Source organism: Microcebus murinus, chromosome 8, assembly GCF_040939455.1.
Source record: "Microcebus murinus isolate Inina chromosome 8, M.murinus_Inina_mat1.0, whole genome shotgun sequence".
NCBI lineage: Eukaryota > Metazoa > Chordata > Mammalia > Primates > Cheirogaleidae > Microcebus > Microcebus murinus.
This window is the reverse complement of record NC_134111.1, coordinates 107,445,147-107,458,722: the sequence shown is the minus strand read 5'-3', so window position 1 is coordinate 107,458,722 and position 13,576 is coordinate 107,445,147. Positions and strand designations below refer to the sequence as shown.

The window sequence follows — 13,576 nt, the reverse complement described above, 5'->3', positions numbered from 1 at the left end:
GGTCAGGCAGGGGCCGAGGACGGTGAGAGGCCGGGCGGGCGGGAAGGAGCATGTCAGGCAGGGGCAGAGGACGGTGACCGGCCGGGCGGGGAGGAGCCGGTCAGGCGGGGGCCCAGGACAGTGACGGGCCTGGCCGGGGAGGAGTGCGTCAGGCAGGGGCAGAGGAGACGGGCTGGGTAAGGGTTAGGGTTACAGTTAGGGCACAATTCACAATCGCAAAGACGTGGAAGCGACCCGAGTGCCCATCCATCCAGGAGTGCATCAATAAAATGTGGCGCGTGGACACCACGGAGTGCCATTCGGCTGTGAGGAGCAGCGGTGAGAGGGCGCCTCTCGTGTTCTCCTGGCCAGAGCTGGAACCCGTTCCAGTAAGCCAAGTATCCCAAGAATGGACACACGAGCACCACGTGAGCGCGCTCACCAGCAAATTGGTACGAACGGGTGGACACCTAAGTGGACGGAGAGGAATCACCTTCATCGGGTGGGTGTCGGGCGGGTGGGGGGAGGGGAGGGGCATACACATCCATTAGGCATGGGGTGGGTGCGCACCGACTGGGGGATGGGCGCACTTGAAGCTCTGACCCGAGGGGGGAGGCTTGGAGAGGGCAAGGCACCCGACCTTAACATTGGTACCCCCACAATACGCTGGAACAACATGAGAGGTATATGAATAAGAACACAGGGGGGGGCCGGGCGCGGTGGCTCACGCCTGTAATCCTAGCTCTCTGGGAGGCCGAGGCGGGCGGATTGCTCCAGGTCAGGAGTTCGAAACCAGCCTGAGCAAGAGCGAGACCCCGTCTCTACTAAAAATAGAAAGAAATTAATTGGCCAACTAATATATATAGAAAAACACAGCCGGGCGTGGTGGTGCATGCCTGTAGTCCCAACTACTCGGGAGGCTGAGGCAGCAGGATTGCTTGAGCCCGGAGATTGAGGTTGCTGTGAGCTAGGCTGACGCCATGGCACTCACTCTAGCCTGGGCAGCAAAACGAGACTCTGTCTCAAAAAAAAAAAAAAAAAAAAAGAACACAGGGGGGAGGGGGGCACGGGCAACACATGTCACCTGAATACTTGTACTCCCATCATCTGCTTGAAAAGAGAGAGAAAAGAAAATGCAATCTTAGAGGTAAGAGACACTTTTTAAACATAATGAATCCGAAGAGAAAAGTAAAAGGAGGCCTGTGGAGCAGGTCTGGGTGTGACTCCGGATCCCCCAACATCAGGTGCCACCACCAAAGATTCCTGCGTGTAGCCCATAGAACCCCAAAAGCAACGGGACGAGTTCTGGTCACGTACTCCCTCAAAATGACATCCTGGCCTTCTTCTGGAACTCCCTCCCCTCTCAGACTCTCAAGGTTTCCTCCAGCGTGTCGGTTCCCACAGAGCAGACCTTTGGTCTGAGACCTGACAGTCCAGATGCCACGCATGCTGCCGCGTGGCGGCGGTGTCGCGGCTTGGGACAAGAGGAGGCCCCACGGTGCGGGCTGGGGCGCCAGGCACCGCGCGGGCGCTGAGGGTGGGGGTGACCCCCACCCCGGGCCGCCGCCGCGCTCCCAGAAAGGGGACAGAACAAGAGGCAAAAAAAAAAAAAAAAAAAAAGCAGCAGCCTGTGGCACCTGGTATTCCCAGGCGGTCTCCCATCCAAGTACTAACCAGGCCCGACCCTGCTTAGCTTCCGAGACCAGACGAGATCGGGGGCGTTCAGGGTGGTGTGGCCCTAGACGGCGGCGGAGGGCGCCCCTGCCCCGCTCAAGAAGCCGAGCCTCTCTGGGCTTCCCCGCCGCCGCCTCCCGCCCCAGGCCCCGCGCCGGGCCGGGCCGGTTGAGTTCTCCGGCCGGCCGGGTCCCGCGGGCTCCCAGGGACGGGGGTGATGGGCGGGGCGGGGCGGGGGGCTGTCTCTCTATACACACACACACACACTCACACTCACTCACACTCACACAAGATGCGCCTCCACGGCTGGACTCGCCAAGGTGGAGCCCTCCCAGCCCCCCTCGTCTCCTCGCCCGGCCTCCTTCACCTACCCGCTGCCCACCCCCAGCGCGTCGCTGCCTGCCGCTGACTGCGCACGCGCGGGACGCTCGCCCTTTGACCCCAGCCAGGGGCCGCCCTCCCCCACAACCCCTTTCAGCTGCGCCCCCCCCCTCGCCCTGTGGGTGGGCTGCCGCCTATTCCCCCGGGCCAGGGCTGGGGCACAGCCAGTGTATGGGGCGTCTCTCTCTGGGGATGTGTCCCATGGGTGGGGTGGGGTGGCGTGGTTTGGGGGGCGCTGAAGAAATCAGTCCCCTCCATCTCCTACCTCTGGAAAACGCCCAAGCCCGTGGAGAACTGCCGGCACCGCTTCGTGGGGGCCGGGACCCTCCTCCGTGTCCTCCGGTGGCCCAGTCCAAGGGGCCTGGGCCTGGCCGGGGCTGCATTGGACCCCGACCACCCTGGCGTGTGGACTCGCTAAAAATCGGCCATTAGATATTAGATTCCAGCTTCCTGGAGGTCATTTCACTAATGAGTGCACCGGAAAGAGTTTCCTAATCCATCTGTGAGGGTGGCAACTGAAAGAGAATTTTAAAGCTGACAGAATAGGCGAGGGAAGGCATAGGAGATTTCCACACCCAGCAAGGAAGCCTTTCCCGAAATGGAAGAAAGAAACGAGCAAACAGAGACACCGGTAGCCCGCCCGGAAAAGAGTCTGCCCCTTAGAGAAAGCACCCTGACCAGGTTCACCCGTGGGTGGGTGGCGAGCTAGCGGCATTCAGAAGAGCGAGGCCCGCAGTCTGTGCGGAAGACACCTGCGCTCGGGTGTGTGTGGCGGCGCGATTCACAAGCAGCTCTAGATGTTAAACCAAGGAGAAGCCAGGGAGTTCCCAACGCCCCAGGTGTCCTCAGCCCACGACTGGCTGCTGTGGGAATGCGAAGCCCGGCTCCTTGTCTCAGAGCGGGGTTCCCAGGAGGATCAGGCTGAAGCTGGGACTTGGCCTCAAAGTGTCCCCTCGCATGGCCACCCCCTTCCCCTTCCTGCTCCTCTACTCCTGGTGCCCCTCCATCCAGGGGCCAGACCTTAAAGAGTCACCGCAAGAGAATCCTGGTCCCAAAGGAGCCTTCTGGGGGACCGGTGCTGAGAGAGGTTGTGGGCATGGCCCGCTGGGGCTCTGCCCGACCCAGGGCTGAGAGATGCCACCTCCCAGCTCTGGGTCCCTGCAGGAAGTGTTGGCAAGCACAGGGCCGGTCCTCCAAAGGCCCAGGTGCAGGGAGCCCAGGCCAAGCAGCCTGTGGAAGAAGCCACTTGCCGTGCCACCCCGGGAACAGGACTGCAGGCCCCGGCCCTTCCCACCTCCTCCTCCTCCTCCTCCTCCTCCTCCCCCCCGCCCCCCCCCCACAGGGCACAGGGCTCAGAGACACCTCAGACTCTTGCTACCCAAAGTGCAAAGGGCATCAGTTGCTCCTCCAACCCCCCTCCCCCCGCCCAGCAGACCACGTTGTCCAGCCAGCCCCCGGGCCTCCCTGGGGTGCCCAGCACAAAAGTGCAGACACCCACCGGACCCTCAATCTCAGTTTTCGGATGTTTTTGCCACTCTAAGGACCCGCAGGCCAGCTGGGCCTTCGGGCAGGACAGAGAGCCCCGGAATCCGACGTGGAGAGCTGCGTGTACGTCCCCATCAGGAGGCGGTCCCCACCTCCGCGGCTCTCCCCTTGCGGGGAGCGGCAGCCCAGCCGGCAGCCCCAGGGCCTCAGGGAAGACACCAGGCTGGGCCCCCCCGCGGCACAGCGGGGGCACGTCCCCCGCACTCACGCGACTTAGGGACGGCTGCTGGAGACTGCTGCGGCCACCCTGCTGCCGGGTTTCTGGAGGGCTTCCTGGAAGCAGCGTCCACACCAAGCCCTTGGAAGGCCCAGGCGACGGAGGAGCCGGTCAGGCAGGGGCCGAGGACGGTGAGAGGCCGGGCGGGCGGGAAGGAGCATGTCAGGCAGGGGCAGAGGACGGTGACCGGCCGGGCGGGGAGGAGCCGGTCAGGCGGGGGCCCAGGACAGTGACGGGCCTGGCCGGGGAGGAGTGCGTCAGGCAGGGGCAGAGGAGACGGGCTGGGTAAGGGTTAGGGTTACAGTTAGGGCACAATTCACAATCGCAAAGACGTGGAAGCGACCCGAGTGCCCATCCATCCAGGAGTGCATCAATAAAATGTGGCGCGTGGACACCACGGAGTGCCATTCGGCTGTGAGGAGCAGCGGTGAGAGGGCGCCTCTCGTGTTCTCCTGGCCAGAGCTGGAACCCGTTCCAGTAAGCCAAGTATCCCAAGAATGGACACACGAGCACCACGTGAGCGCGCTCACCAGCAAATTGGTACGAACGGGTGGACACCTAAGTGGACGGAGAGGAATCACCTTCATCGGGTGGGTGTCGGGCGGGTGGGGGGAGGGGAGGGGCATACACATCCATTAGGCATGGGGTGGGTGCGCACCGACTGGGGGATGGGCGCACTTGAAGCTCTGACCCGAGGGGGGAGGCTTGGAGAGGGCAAGGCACCCGACCTTAACATTGGTACCCCCACAATACGCTGGAACAACATGAGAGGTATATGAATAAGAACACAGGGGGGGGCCGGGCGCGGTGGCTCACGCCTGTAATCCTAGCTCTCTGGGAGGCCGAGGCGGGCGGATTGCTCCAGGTCAGGAGTTCGAAACCAGCCTGAGCAAGAGCGAGACCCCGTCTCTACTAAAAATAGAAAGAAATTAATTGGCCAACTAATATATATAGAAAAACACAGCCGGGCGTGGTGGTGCATGCCTGTAGTCCCAACTACTCGGGAGGCTGAGGCAGCAGGATTGCTTGAGCCCGGAGATTGAGGTTGCTGTGAGCTAGGCTGACGCCATGGCACTCACTCTAGCCTGGGCAGCAAAACGAGACTCTGTCTCAAAAAAAAAAAAAAAAAAAAAGAACACAGGGGGGAGGGGGGCACGGGCAACACATGTCACCTGAATACTTGTACTCCCATCATCTGCTTGAAAAGAGAGAGAAAAGAAAATGCAATCTTAGAGGTAAGAGACACTTTTTAAACATAATGAATCCGAAGAGAAAAGTAAAAGGAGGCCTGTGGAGCAGGTCTGGGTGTGACTCCGGATCCCCCAACATCAGGTGCCACCACCAAAGATTCCTGCGTGTAGCCCATAGAACCCCAAAAGCAACGGGACGAGTTCTGGTCACGTACTCCCTCAAAATGACATCCTGGCCTTCTTCTGGAACTCCCTCCCCTCTCAGACTCTCAAGGTTTCCTCCAGCGTGTCGGTTCCCACAGAGCAGACCTTTGGTCTGAGACCTGACAGTCCAGATGCCACGCATGCTGCCGCGTGGCGGCGGTGTCGCGGCTTGGGACAAGAGGAGGCCCCACGGTGCGGGCTGGGGCGCCAGGCACCGCGCGGGCGCTGAGGGTGGGGGTGACCCCCACCCCGGGCCGCCGCCGCGCTCCCAGAAAGGGGACAGAACAAGAGGCAAAAAAAAAAAAAAAAAAAAAAGCAGCAGCCTGTGGCACCCGGTATTCCCAGGCGGTCTCCCATCCAAGTACTAACCAGGCCCGACCCTGCTTAGCTTCCGAGACCAGACGAGATCGGGGGCGTTCAGGGTGGTGTGGCCCTAGACGGCGGCGGAGGGCGCCCCTGCCCCGCTCAAGAAGCCGAGCCTCTCTGGGCTTCCCCGCCGCCGCCTCCCGCCCCAGGCCCCGCGCCGGGCCGGGCCGGTTGAGTTCTCCGGCCGGCCGGGTCCCGCGGGCTCCCAGGGACGGGGGTGATGGGCGGGGCGGGGCGGGGGGCTGTCTCTCTATACACACACACACACACTCACACTCACTCACACTCACACAAGATGCGCCTCCACGGCTGGACTCGCCAAGGTGGAGCCCTCCCAGCCCCCCTCGTCTCCTCGCCCGGCCTCCTTCACCTACCCGCTGCCCACCCCCAGCGCGTCGCTGCCTGCCGCTGACTGCGCACGCGCGGGACGCTCGCCCTTTGACCCCAGCCAGGGGCCGCCCTCCCCCACAACCCCTTTCAGCTGCGCCCCCCCCCTCGCCCTGTGGGTGGGCTGCCGCCTATTCCCCCGGGCCAGGGCTGGGGCACAGCCAGTGTATGGGGCGTCTCTCTCTGGGGATGTGTCCCATGGGTGGGGTGGGGTGGCGTGGTTTGGGGGGCGCTGAAGAAATCAGTCCCCTCCATCTCCTACCTCTGGAAAACGCCCAAGCCCGTGGAGAACTGCCGGCACCGCTTCGTGGGGGCCGGGACCCTCCTCCGTGTCCTCCGGTGGCCCAGTCCAAGGGGCCTGGGCCTGGCCGGGGCTGCATTGGACCCCGACCACCCTGGCGTGTGGACTCGCTAAAAATCGGCCATTAGATATTGGATTCCAGCTTCCTGGAGGTCATTTCACTAATGAGTGCACCGGAAAGAGTTTCCTAATCCATCTGTGAGGGTGGCAACTGAAAGAGAATTTTAAAGCTGACAGAATAGGCGAGGGAAGGCATAGGAGATTTCCACACCCAGCAAGGAAGCCTTTCCCGAAATGGAAGAAAGAAACGAGCAAACAGAGACACCGGTAGCCCGCCCGGAAAAGAGTCTGCCCCTTAGAGAAAGCACCCTGACCAGGTTCACCCGTGGGTGGGTGGCGAGCTAGCGGCATTCAGAAGAGCGAGGCCCGCAGTCTGTGCGGAAGACACCTGCGCTCGGGTGTGTGTGGCGGCGCGATTCACAAGCAGCTCTAGATGTTAAACCAAGGAGAAGCCAGGGAGTTCCCAACGCCCCAGGTGTCCTCAGCCCACGACTGGCTGCTGTGGGAATGCGAAGCCCGGCTCCTTGTCTCAGAGCGGGGTTCCCAGGAGGATCAGGCTGAAGCTGGGACTTGGCCTCAAAGTGTCCCCTCGCATGGCCACCCCCTTCCCCTTCCTGCTCCTCTACTCCTGGTGCCCCTCCATCCAGGGGCCAGACCTTAAAGAGTCACCGCAAGAGAATCCTGGTCCCAAAGGAGCCTTCTGGGGGACCGGTGCTGAGAGAGGTTGTGGGCATGGCCCGCTGGGGCTCTGCCCGACCCAGGGCTGAGAGATGCCACCTCCCAGCTCTGGGTCCCTGCAGGAAGTGTTGGCAAGCACAGGGCCGGTCCTCCAAAGGCCCAGGTGCAGGGAGCCCAGGCCAAGCAGCCTGTGGAAGAAGCCACTTGCCGTGCCACCCCGGGAACAGGACTGCAGGCCCCGGCCCTTCCCACCTCCTCCTCCTCCTCCTCCTCCTCCTCCCCCCCGCCCCCCCCCCACAGGGCACAGGGCTCAGAGACACCTCAGACTCTTGCTACCCAAAGTGCAAAGGGCATCAGTTGCTCCTCCAACCCCCCTCCCCCCGCCCAGCAGACCACGTTGTCCAGCCAGCCCCCGGGCCTCCCTGGGGTGCCCAGCACAAAAGTGCAGACACCCACCGGACCCTCAATCTCAGTTTTCGGATGTTTTTGCCACTCTAAGGACCCGCAGGCCAGCTGGGCCTTCGGGCAGGACAGAGAGCCCCGGAATCCGACGTGGAGAGCTGCGTGTACGTCCCCATCAGGAGGCGGTCCCCACCTCCGCGGCTCTCCCCTTGCGGGGAGCGGCAGCCCAGCCGGCAGCCCCAGGGCCTCAGGGAAGACACCAGGCTGGGCCCCCCCGCGGCACAGCGGGGGCACGTCCCCCGCACTCACGCGACTTAGGGACGGCTGCTGGAGACTGCTGCGGCCACCCTGCTGCCGGGTTTCTGGAGGGCTTCCTGGAAGCAGCGTCCACACCAAGCCCTTGGAAGGCCCAGGCGACGGAGGAGCCGGTCAGGCAGGGGCCGAGGACGGTGAGAGGCCGGGCGGGCGGGAAGGAGCATGTCAGGCAGGGGCAGAGGACGGTGACCGGCCGGGCGGGGAGGAGCCGGTCAGGCGGGGGCCCAGGACAGTGACGGGCCTGGCCGGGGAGGAGTGCGTCAGGCAGGGGCAGAGGAGACGGGCTGGGTAAGGGTTAGGGTTACAGTTAGGGCACAATTCACAATCGCAAAGACGTGGAAGCGACCCGAGTGCCCATCCATCCAGGAGTGCATCAATAAAATGTGGCGCGTGGACACCACGGAGTGCCATTCGGCTGTGAGGAGCAGCGGTGAGAGGGCGCCTCTCGTGTTCTCCTGGCCAGAGCTGGAACCCGTTCCAGTAAGCCAAGTATCCCAAGAATGGACACACGAGCACCACGTGAGCGCGCTCACCAGCAAATTGGTACGAACGGGTGGACACCTAAGTGGACGGAGAGGAATCACCTTCATCGGGTGGGTGTCGGGCGGGTGGGGGGAGGGGAGGGGCATACACATCCATTAGGCATGGGGTGGGTGCGCACCGACTGGGGGATGGGCGCACTTGAAGCTCTGACCCGAGGGGGGAGGCTTGGAGAGGGCAAGGCACCCGACCTTAACATTGGTACCCCCACAATACGCTGGAACAACATGAGAGGTATATGAATAAGAACACAGGGGGGGGCCGGGCGCGGTGGCTCACGCCTGTAATCCTAGCTCTCTGGGAGGCCGAGGCGGGCGGATTGCTCCAGGTCAGGAGTTCGAAACCAGCCTGAGCAAGAGCGAGACCCCGTCTCTACTAAAAATAGAAAGAAATTAATTGGCCAACTAATATATATAGAAAAACACAGCCGGGCGTGGTGGTGCATGCCTGTAGTCCCAACTACTCGGGAGGCTGAGGCAGCAGGATTGCTTGAGCCCGGAGATTGAGGTTGCTGTGAGCTAGGCTGACGCCATGGCACTCACTCTAGCCTGGGCAGCAAAACGAGACTCTGTCTCAAAAAAAAAAAAAAAAAAAAAGAACACAGGGGGGAGGGGGGCACGGGCAACACATGTCACCTGAATACTTGTACTCCCATCATCTGCTTGAAAAGAGAGAGAAAAGAAAATGCAATCTTAGAGGTAAGAGACACTTTTTAAACATAATGAATCCGAAGAGAAAAGTAAAAGGAGGCCTGTGGAGCAGGTCTGGGTGTGACTCCGGATCCCCCAACATCAGGTGCCACCACCAAAGATTCCTGCGTGTAGCCCATAGAACCCCAAAAGCAACGGGACGAGTTCTGGTCACGTACTCCCTCAAAATGACATCCTGGCCTTCTTCTGGAACTCCCTCCCCTCTCAGACTCTCAAGGTTTCCTCCAGCGTGTCGGTTCCCACAGAGCAGACCTTTGGTCTGAGACCTGACAGTCCAGATGCCACGCATGCTGCCGCGTGGCGGCGGTGTCGCGGCTTGGGACAAGAGGAGGCCCCACGGTGCGGGCTGGGGCGCCAGGCACCGCGCGGGCGCTGAGGGTGGGGGTGACCCCCACCCCGGGCCGCCGCCGCGCTCCCAGAAAGGGGACAGAACAAGAGGCAAAAAAAAAAAAAAAAAAAAGCAGCAGCCTGTGGCACCTGGTATTCCCAGGCGGTCTCCCATCCAAGTACTAACCAGGCCCGACCCTGCTTAGCTTCCGAGACCAGACGAGATCGGGGGCGTTCAGGGTGGTGTGGCCCTAGACGGCGGCGGAGGGCGCCCCTGCCCCGCTCAAGAAGCCGAGCCTCTCTGGGCTTCCCCGCCGCCGCCTCCCGCCCCAGGCCCCGCGCCGGGCCGGGCCGGTTGAGTTCTCCGGCCGGCCGGGTCCCGCGGGCTCCCAGGGACGGGGGTGATGGGCGGGGCGGGGCGGGGGGCTGTCTCTCTATACACACACACACACACTCACACTCACTCACACTCACACAAGATGCGCCTCCACGGCTGGACTCGCCAAGGTGGAGCCCTCCCAGCCCCCCTCGTCTCCTCGCCCGGCCTCCTTCACCTACCCGCTGCCCACCCCCAGCGCGTCGCTGCCTGCCGCTGACTGCGCACGCGCGGGACGCTCGCCCTTTGACCCCAGCCAGGGGCCGCCCTCCCCCACAACCCCTTTCAGCTGCGCCCCCCCCCTCGCCCTGTGGGTGGGCTGCCGCCTATTCCCCCGGGCCAGGGCTGGGGCACAGCCAGTGTATGGGGCGTCTCTCTCTGGGGATGTGTCCCATGGGTGGGGTGGGGTGGCGTGGTTTGGGGGGCGCTGAAGAAATCAGTCCCCTCCATCTCCTACCTCTGGAAAACGCCCAAGCCCGTGGAGAACTGCCGGCACCGCTTCGTGGGGGCCGGGACCCTCCTCCGTGTCCTCCGGTGGCCCAGTCCAAGGGGCCTGGGCCTGGCCGGGGCTGCATTGGACCCCGACCACCCTGGCGTGTGGACTCGCTAAAAATCGGCCATTAGATATTAGATTCCAGCTTCCTGGAGGTCATTTCACTAATGAGTGCACCGGAAAGAGTTTCCTAATCCATCTGTGAGGGTGGCAACTGAAAGAGAATTTTAAAGCTGACAGAATAGGCGAGGGAAGGCATAGGAGATTTCCACACCCAGCAAGGAAGCCTTTCCCGAAATGGAAGAAAGAAACGAGCAAACAGAGACACCGGTAGCCCGCCCGGAAAAGAGTCTGCCCCTTAGAGAAAGCACCCTGACCAGGTTCACCCGTGGGTGGGTGGCGAGCTAGCGGCATTCAGAAGAGCGAGGCCCGCAGTCTGTGCGGAAGACACCTGCGCTCGGGTGTGTGTGGCGGCGCGATTCACAAGCAGCTCTAGATGTTAAACCAAGGAGAAGCCAGGGAGTTCCCAACGCCCCAGGTGTCCTCAGCCCACGACTGGCTGCTGTGGGAATGCGAAGCCCGGCTCCTTGTCTCAGAGCGGGGTTCCCAGGAGGATCAGGCTGAAGCTGGGACTTGGCCTCAAAGTGTCCCCTCGCATGGCCACCCCCTTCCCCTTCCTGCTCCTCTACTCCTGGTGCCCCTCCATCCAGGGGCCAGACCTTAAAGAGTCACCGCAAGAGAATCCTGGTCCCAAAGGAGCCTTCTGGGGGACCGGTGCTGAGAGAGGTTGTGGGCATGGCCCGCTGGGGCTCTGCCCGACCCAGGGCTGAGAGATGCCACCTCCCAGCTCTGGGTCCCTGCAGGAAGTGTTGGCAAGCACAGGGCCGGTCCTCCAAAGGCCCAGGTGCAGGGAGCCCAGGCCAAGCAGCCTGTGGAAGAAGCCACTTGCCGTGCCACCCCGGGAACAGGACTGCAGGCCCCGGCCCTTCCCACCTCCTCCTCCTCCTCCTCCTCCTCCTCCCCCCCGCCCCCCCCCCACAGGGCACAGGGCTCAGAGACACCTCAGACTCTTGCTACCCAAAGTGCAAAGGGCATCAGTTGCTCCTCCAACCCCCCTCCCCCCGCCCAGCAGACCACGTTGTCCAGCCAGCCCCCGGGCCTCCCTGGGGTGCCCAGCACAAAAGTGCAGACACCCACCGGACCCTCAATCTCAGTTTTCGGATGTTTTTGCCACTCTAAGGACCCGCAGGCCAGCTGGGCCTTCGGGCAGGACAGAGAGCCCCGGAATCCGACGTGGAGAGCTGCGTGTACGTCCCCATCAGGAGGCGGTCCCCACCTCCGCGGCTCTCCCCTTGCGGGGAGCGGCAGCCCAGCCGGCAGCCCCAGGGCCTCAGGGAAGACACCAGGCTGGGCCCCCCCGCGGCACAGCGGGGGCACGTCCCCCGCACTCACGCGACTTAGGGACGGCTGCTGGAGACTGCTGCGGCCACCCTGCTGCCGGGTTTCTGGAGGGCTTCCTGGAAGCAGCGTCCACACCAAGCCCTTGGAAGGCCCAGGCGACGGAGGAGCCGGTCAGGCAGGGGCCGAGGACGGTGAGAGGCCGGGCGGGCGGGAAGGAGCATGTCAGGCAGGGGCAGAGGACGGTGACCGGCCGGGCGGGGAGGAGCCGGTCAGGCGGGGGCCCAGGACAGTGACGGGCCTGGCCGGGGAGGAGTGCGTCAGGCAGGGGCAGAGGAGACGGGCTGGGTAAGGGTTAGGGTTACAGTTAGGGCACAATTCACAATCGCAAAGACGTGGAAGCGACCCGAGTGCCCATCCATCCAGGAGTGCATCAATAAAATGTGGCGCGTGGACACCACGGAGTGCCATTCGGCTGTGAGGAGCAGCGGTGAGAGGGCGCCTCTCGTGTTCTCCTGGCCAGAGCTGGAACCCGTTCCAGTAAGCCAAGTATCCCAAGAATGGACACACGAGCACCACGTGAGCGCGCTCACCAGCAAATTGGTACGAACGGGTGGACACCTAAGTGGACGGAGAGGAATCACCTTCATCGGGTGGGTGTCGGGCGGGTGGGGGGAGGGGAGGGGCATACACATCCATTAGGCATGGGGTGGGTGCGCACCGACTGGGGGATGGGCGCACTTGAAGCTCTGACCCGAGGGGGGAGGCTTGGAGAGGGCAAGGCACCCGACCTTAACATTGGTACCCCCACAATACGCTGGAACAACATGAGAGGTATATGAATAAGAACACAGGGGGGGGCCGGGCGCGGTGGCTCACGCCTGTAATCCTAGCTCTCTGGGAGGCCGAGGCGGGCGGATTGCTCCAGGTCAGGAGTTCGAAACCAGCCTGAGCAAGAGCGAGACCCCGTCTCTACTAAAAATAGAAAGAAATTAATTGGCCAACTAATATATATAGAAAAACACAGCCGGGCGTGGTGGTGCATGCCTGTAGTCCCAACTACTCGGGAGGCTGAGGCAGCAGGATTGCTTGAGCCCGGAGATTGAGGTTGCTGTGAGCTAGGCTGACGCCATGGCACTCACTCTAGCCTGGGCAGCAAAACGAGACTCTGTCTCAAAAAAAAAAAAAAAAAAAAAGAACACAGGGGGGAGGGGGGCACGGGCAACACATGTCACCTGAATACTTGTACTCCCATCATCTGCTTGAAAAGAGAGAGAAAAGAAAATGCAATCTTAGAGGTAAGAGACACTTTTTAAACATAATGAATCCGAAGAGAAAAGTAAAAGGAGGCCTGTGGAGCAGGTCTGGGTGTGACTCCGGATCCCCCAACATCAGGTGCCACCACCAAAGATTCCTGCGTGTAGCCCATAGAACCCCAAAAGCAACGGGACGAGTTCTGGTCACGTACTCCCTCAAAATGACATCCTGGCCTTCTTCTGGAACTCCCTCCCCTCTCAGACTCTCAAGGTTTCCTCCAGCGTGTCGGTTCCCACAGAGCAGACCTTTGGTCTGAGACCTGACAGTCCAGATGCCACGCATGCTGCCGCGTGGCGGCGGTGTCGCGGCTTGGGACAAGAGGAGGCCCCACGGTGCGGGCTGGGGCGCCAGGCACCGCGCGGGCGCTGAGGGTGGGGGTGACCCCCACCCCGGGCCGCCGCCGCGCTCCCAGAAAGGGGACAGAACAAGAGGCAAAAAAAAAAAAAAAAAAAAAGCAGCAGCCTGTGGCACCCGGTATTCCCAGGCGGTCTCCCATCCAAGTACTAACCAGGCCCGACCCTGCTTAGCTTCCGAGACCAGACGAGATCGGGGGCGTTCAGGGTGGTGTGGCCCTAGACGGCGGCGGAGGGCGCCCCTGCCCCGCTCAAGAAGCCGAGCCTCTCTGGGCTTCCCCGCCGCCGCCTCCCGCCCCAGGCCCCGCGCCGGGCCGGGCCGGTTGAGTTCTCCGGCCGGCCGGGTCCCGCGGGCTCCCAGGG

The 13,576-nt window shown here is 62.6% G+C and overlaps 4 non-coding genes across 4 annotated transcripts; all 4 read right to left on the bottom strand.

Annotated features, from left to right (window-relative positions):
• Window positions 1-1,604: 1,604 nt before the first annotated feature.
• On the bottom strand, window positions 1,605-1,723 carry LOC142872516 (5S ribosomal RNA). Its single transcript, XR_012920773.1, has one exon. It is a non-coding gene; the product is annotated as a 5S ribosomal RNA (ribosomal RNA).
• Window positions 1,724-5,510: 3,787 nt separating this feature from the next.
• On the bottom strand, window positions 5,511-5,629 carry LOC142872525 (5S ribosomal RNA). The gene has a single exon (XR_012920782.1). It is a non-coding gene; the product is annotated as a 5S ribosomal RNA (ribosomal RNA).
• A 3,785-nt stretch (window positions 5,630-9,414) lies between these two features.
• On the bottom strand, window positions 9,415-9,533 carry LOC142872515 (5S ribosomal RNA). Its single transcript, XR_012920772.1, has one exon. It is a non-coding gene; the product is annotated as a 5S ribosomal RNA (ribosomal RNA).
• A 3,786-nt stretch (window positions 9,534-13,319) lies between these two features.
• Window positions 13,320-13,438, bottom strand: LOC142872524 (5S ribosomal RNA). Its single transcript, XR_012920781.1, has one exon. It is a non-coding gene; the product is annotated as a 5S ribosomal RNA (ribosomal RNA).
• Between the last annotated feature and the right edge of the window lie 138 nt (window positions 13,439-13,576).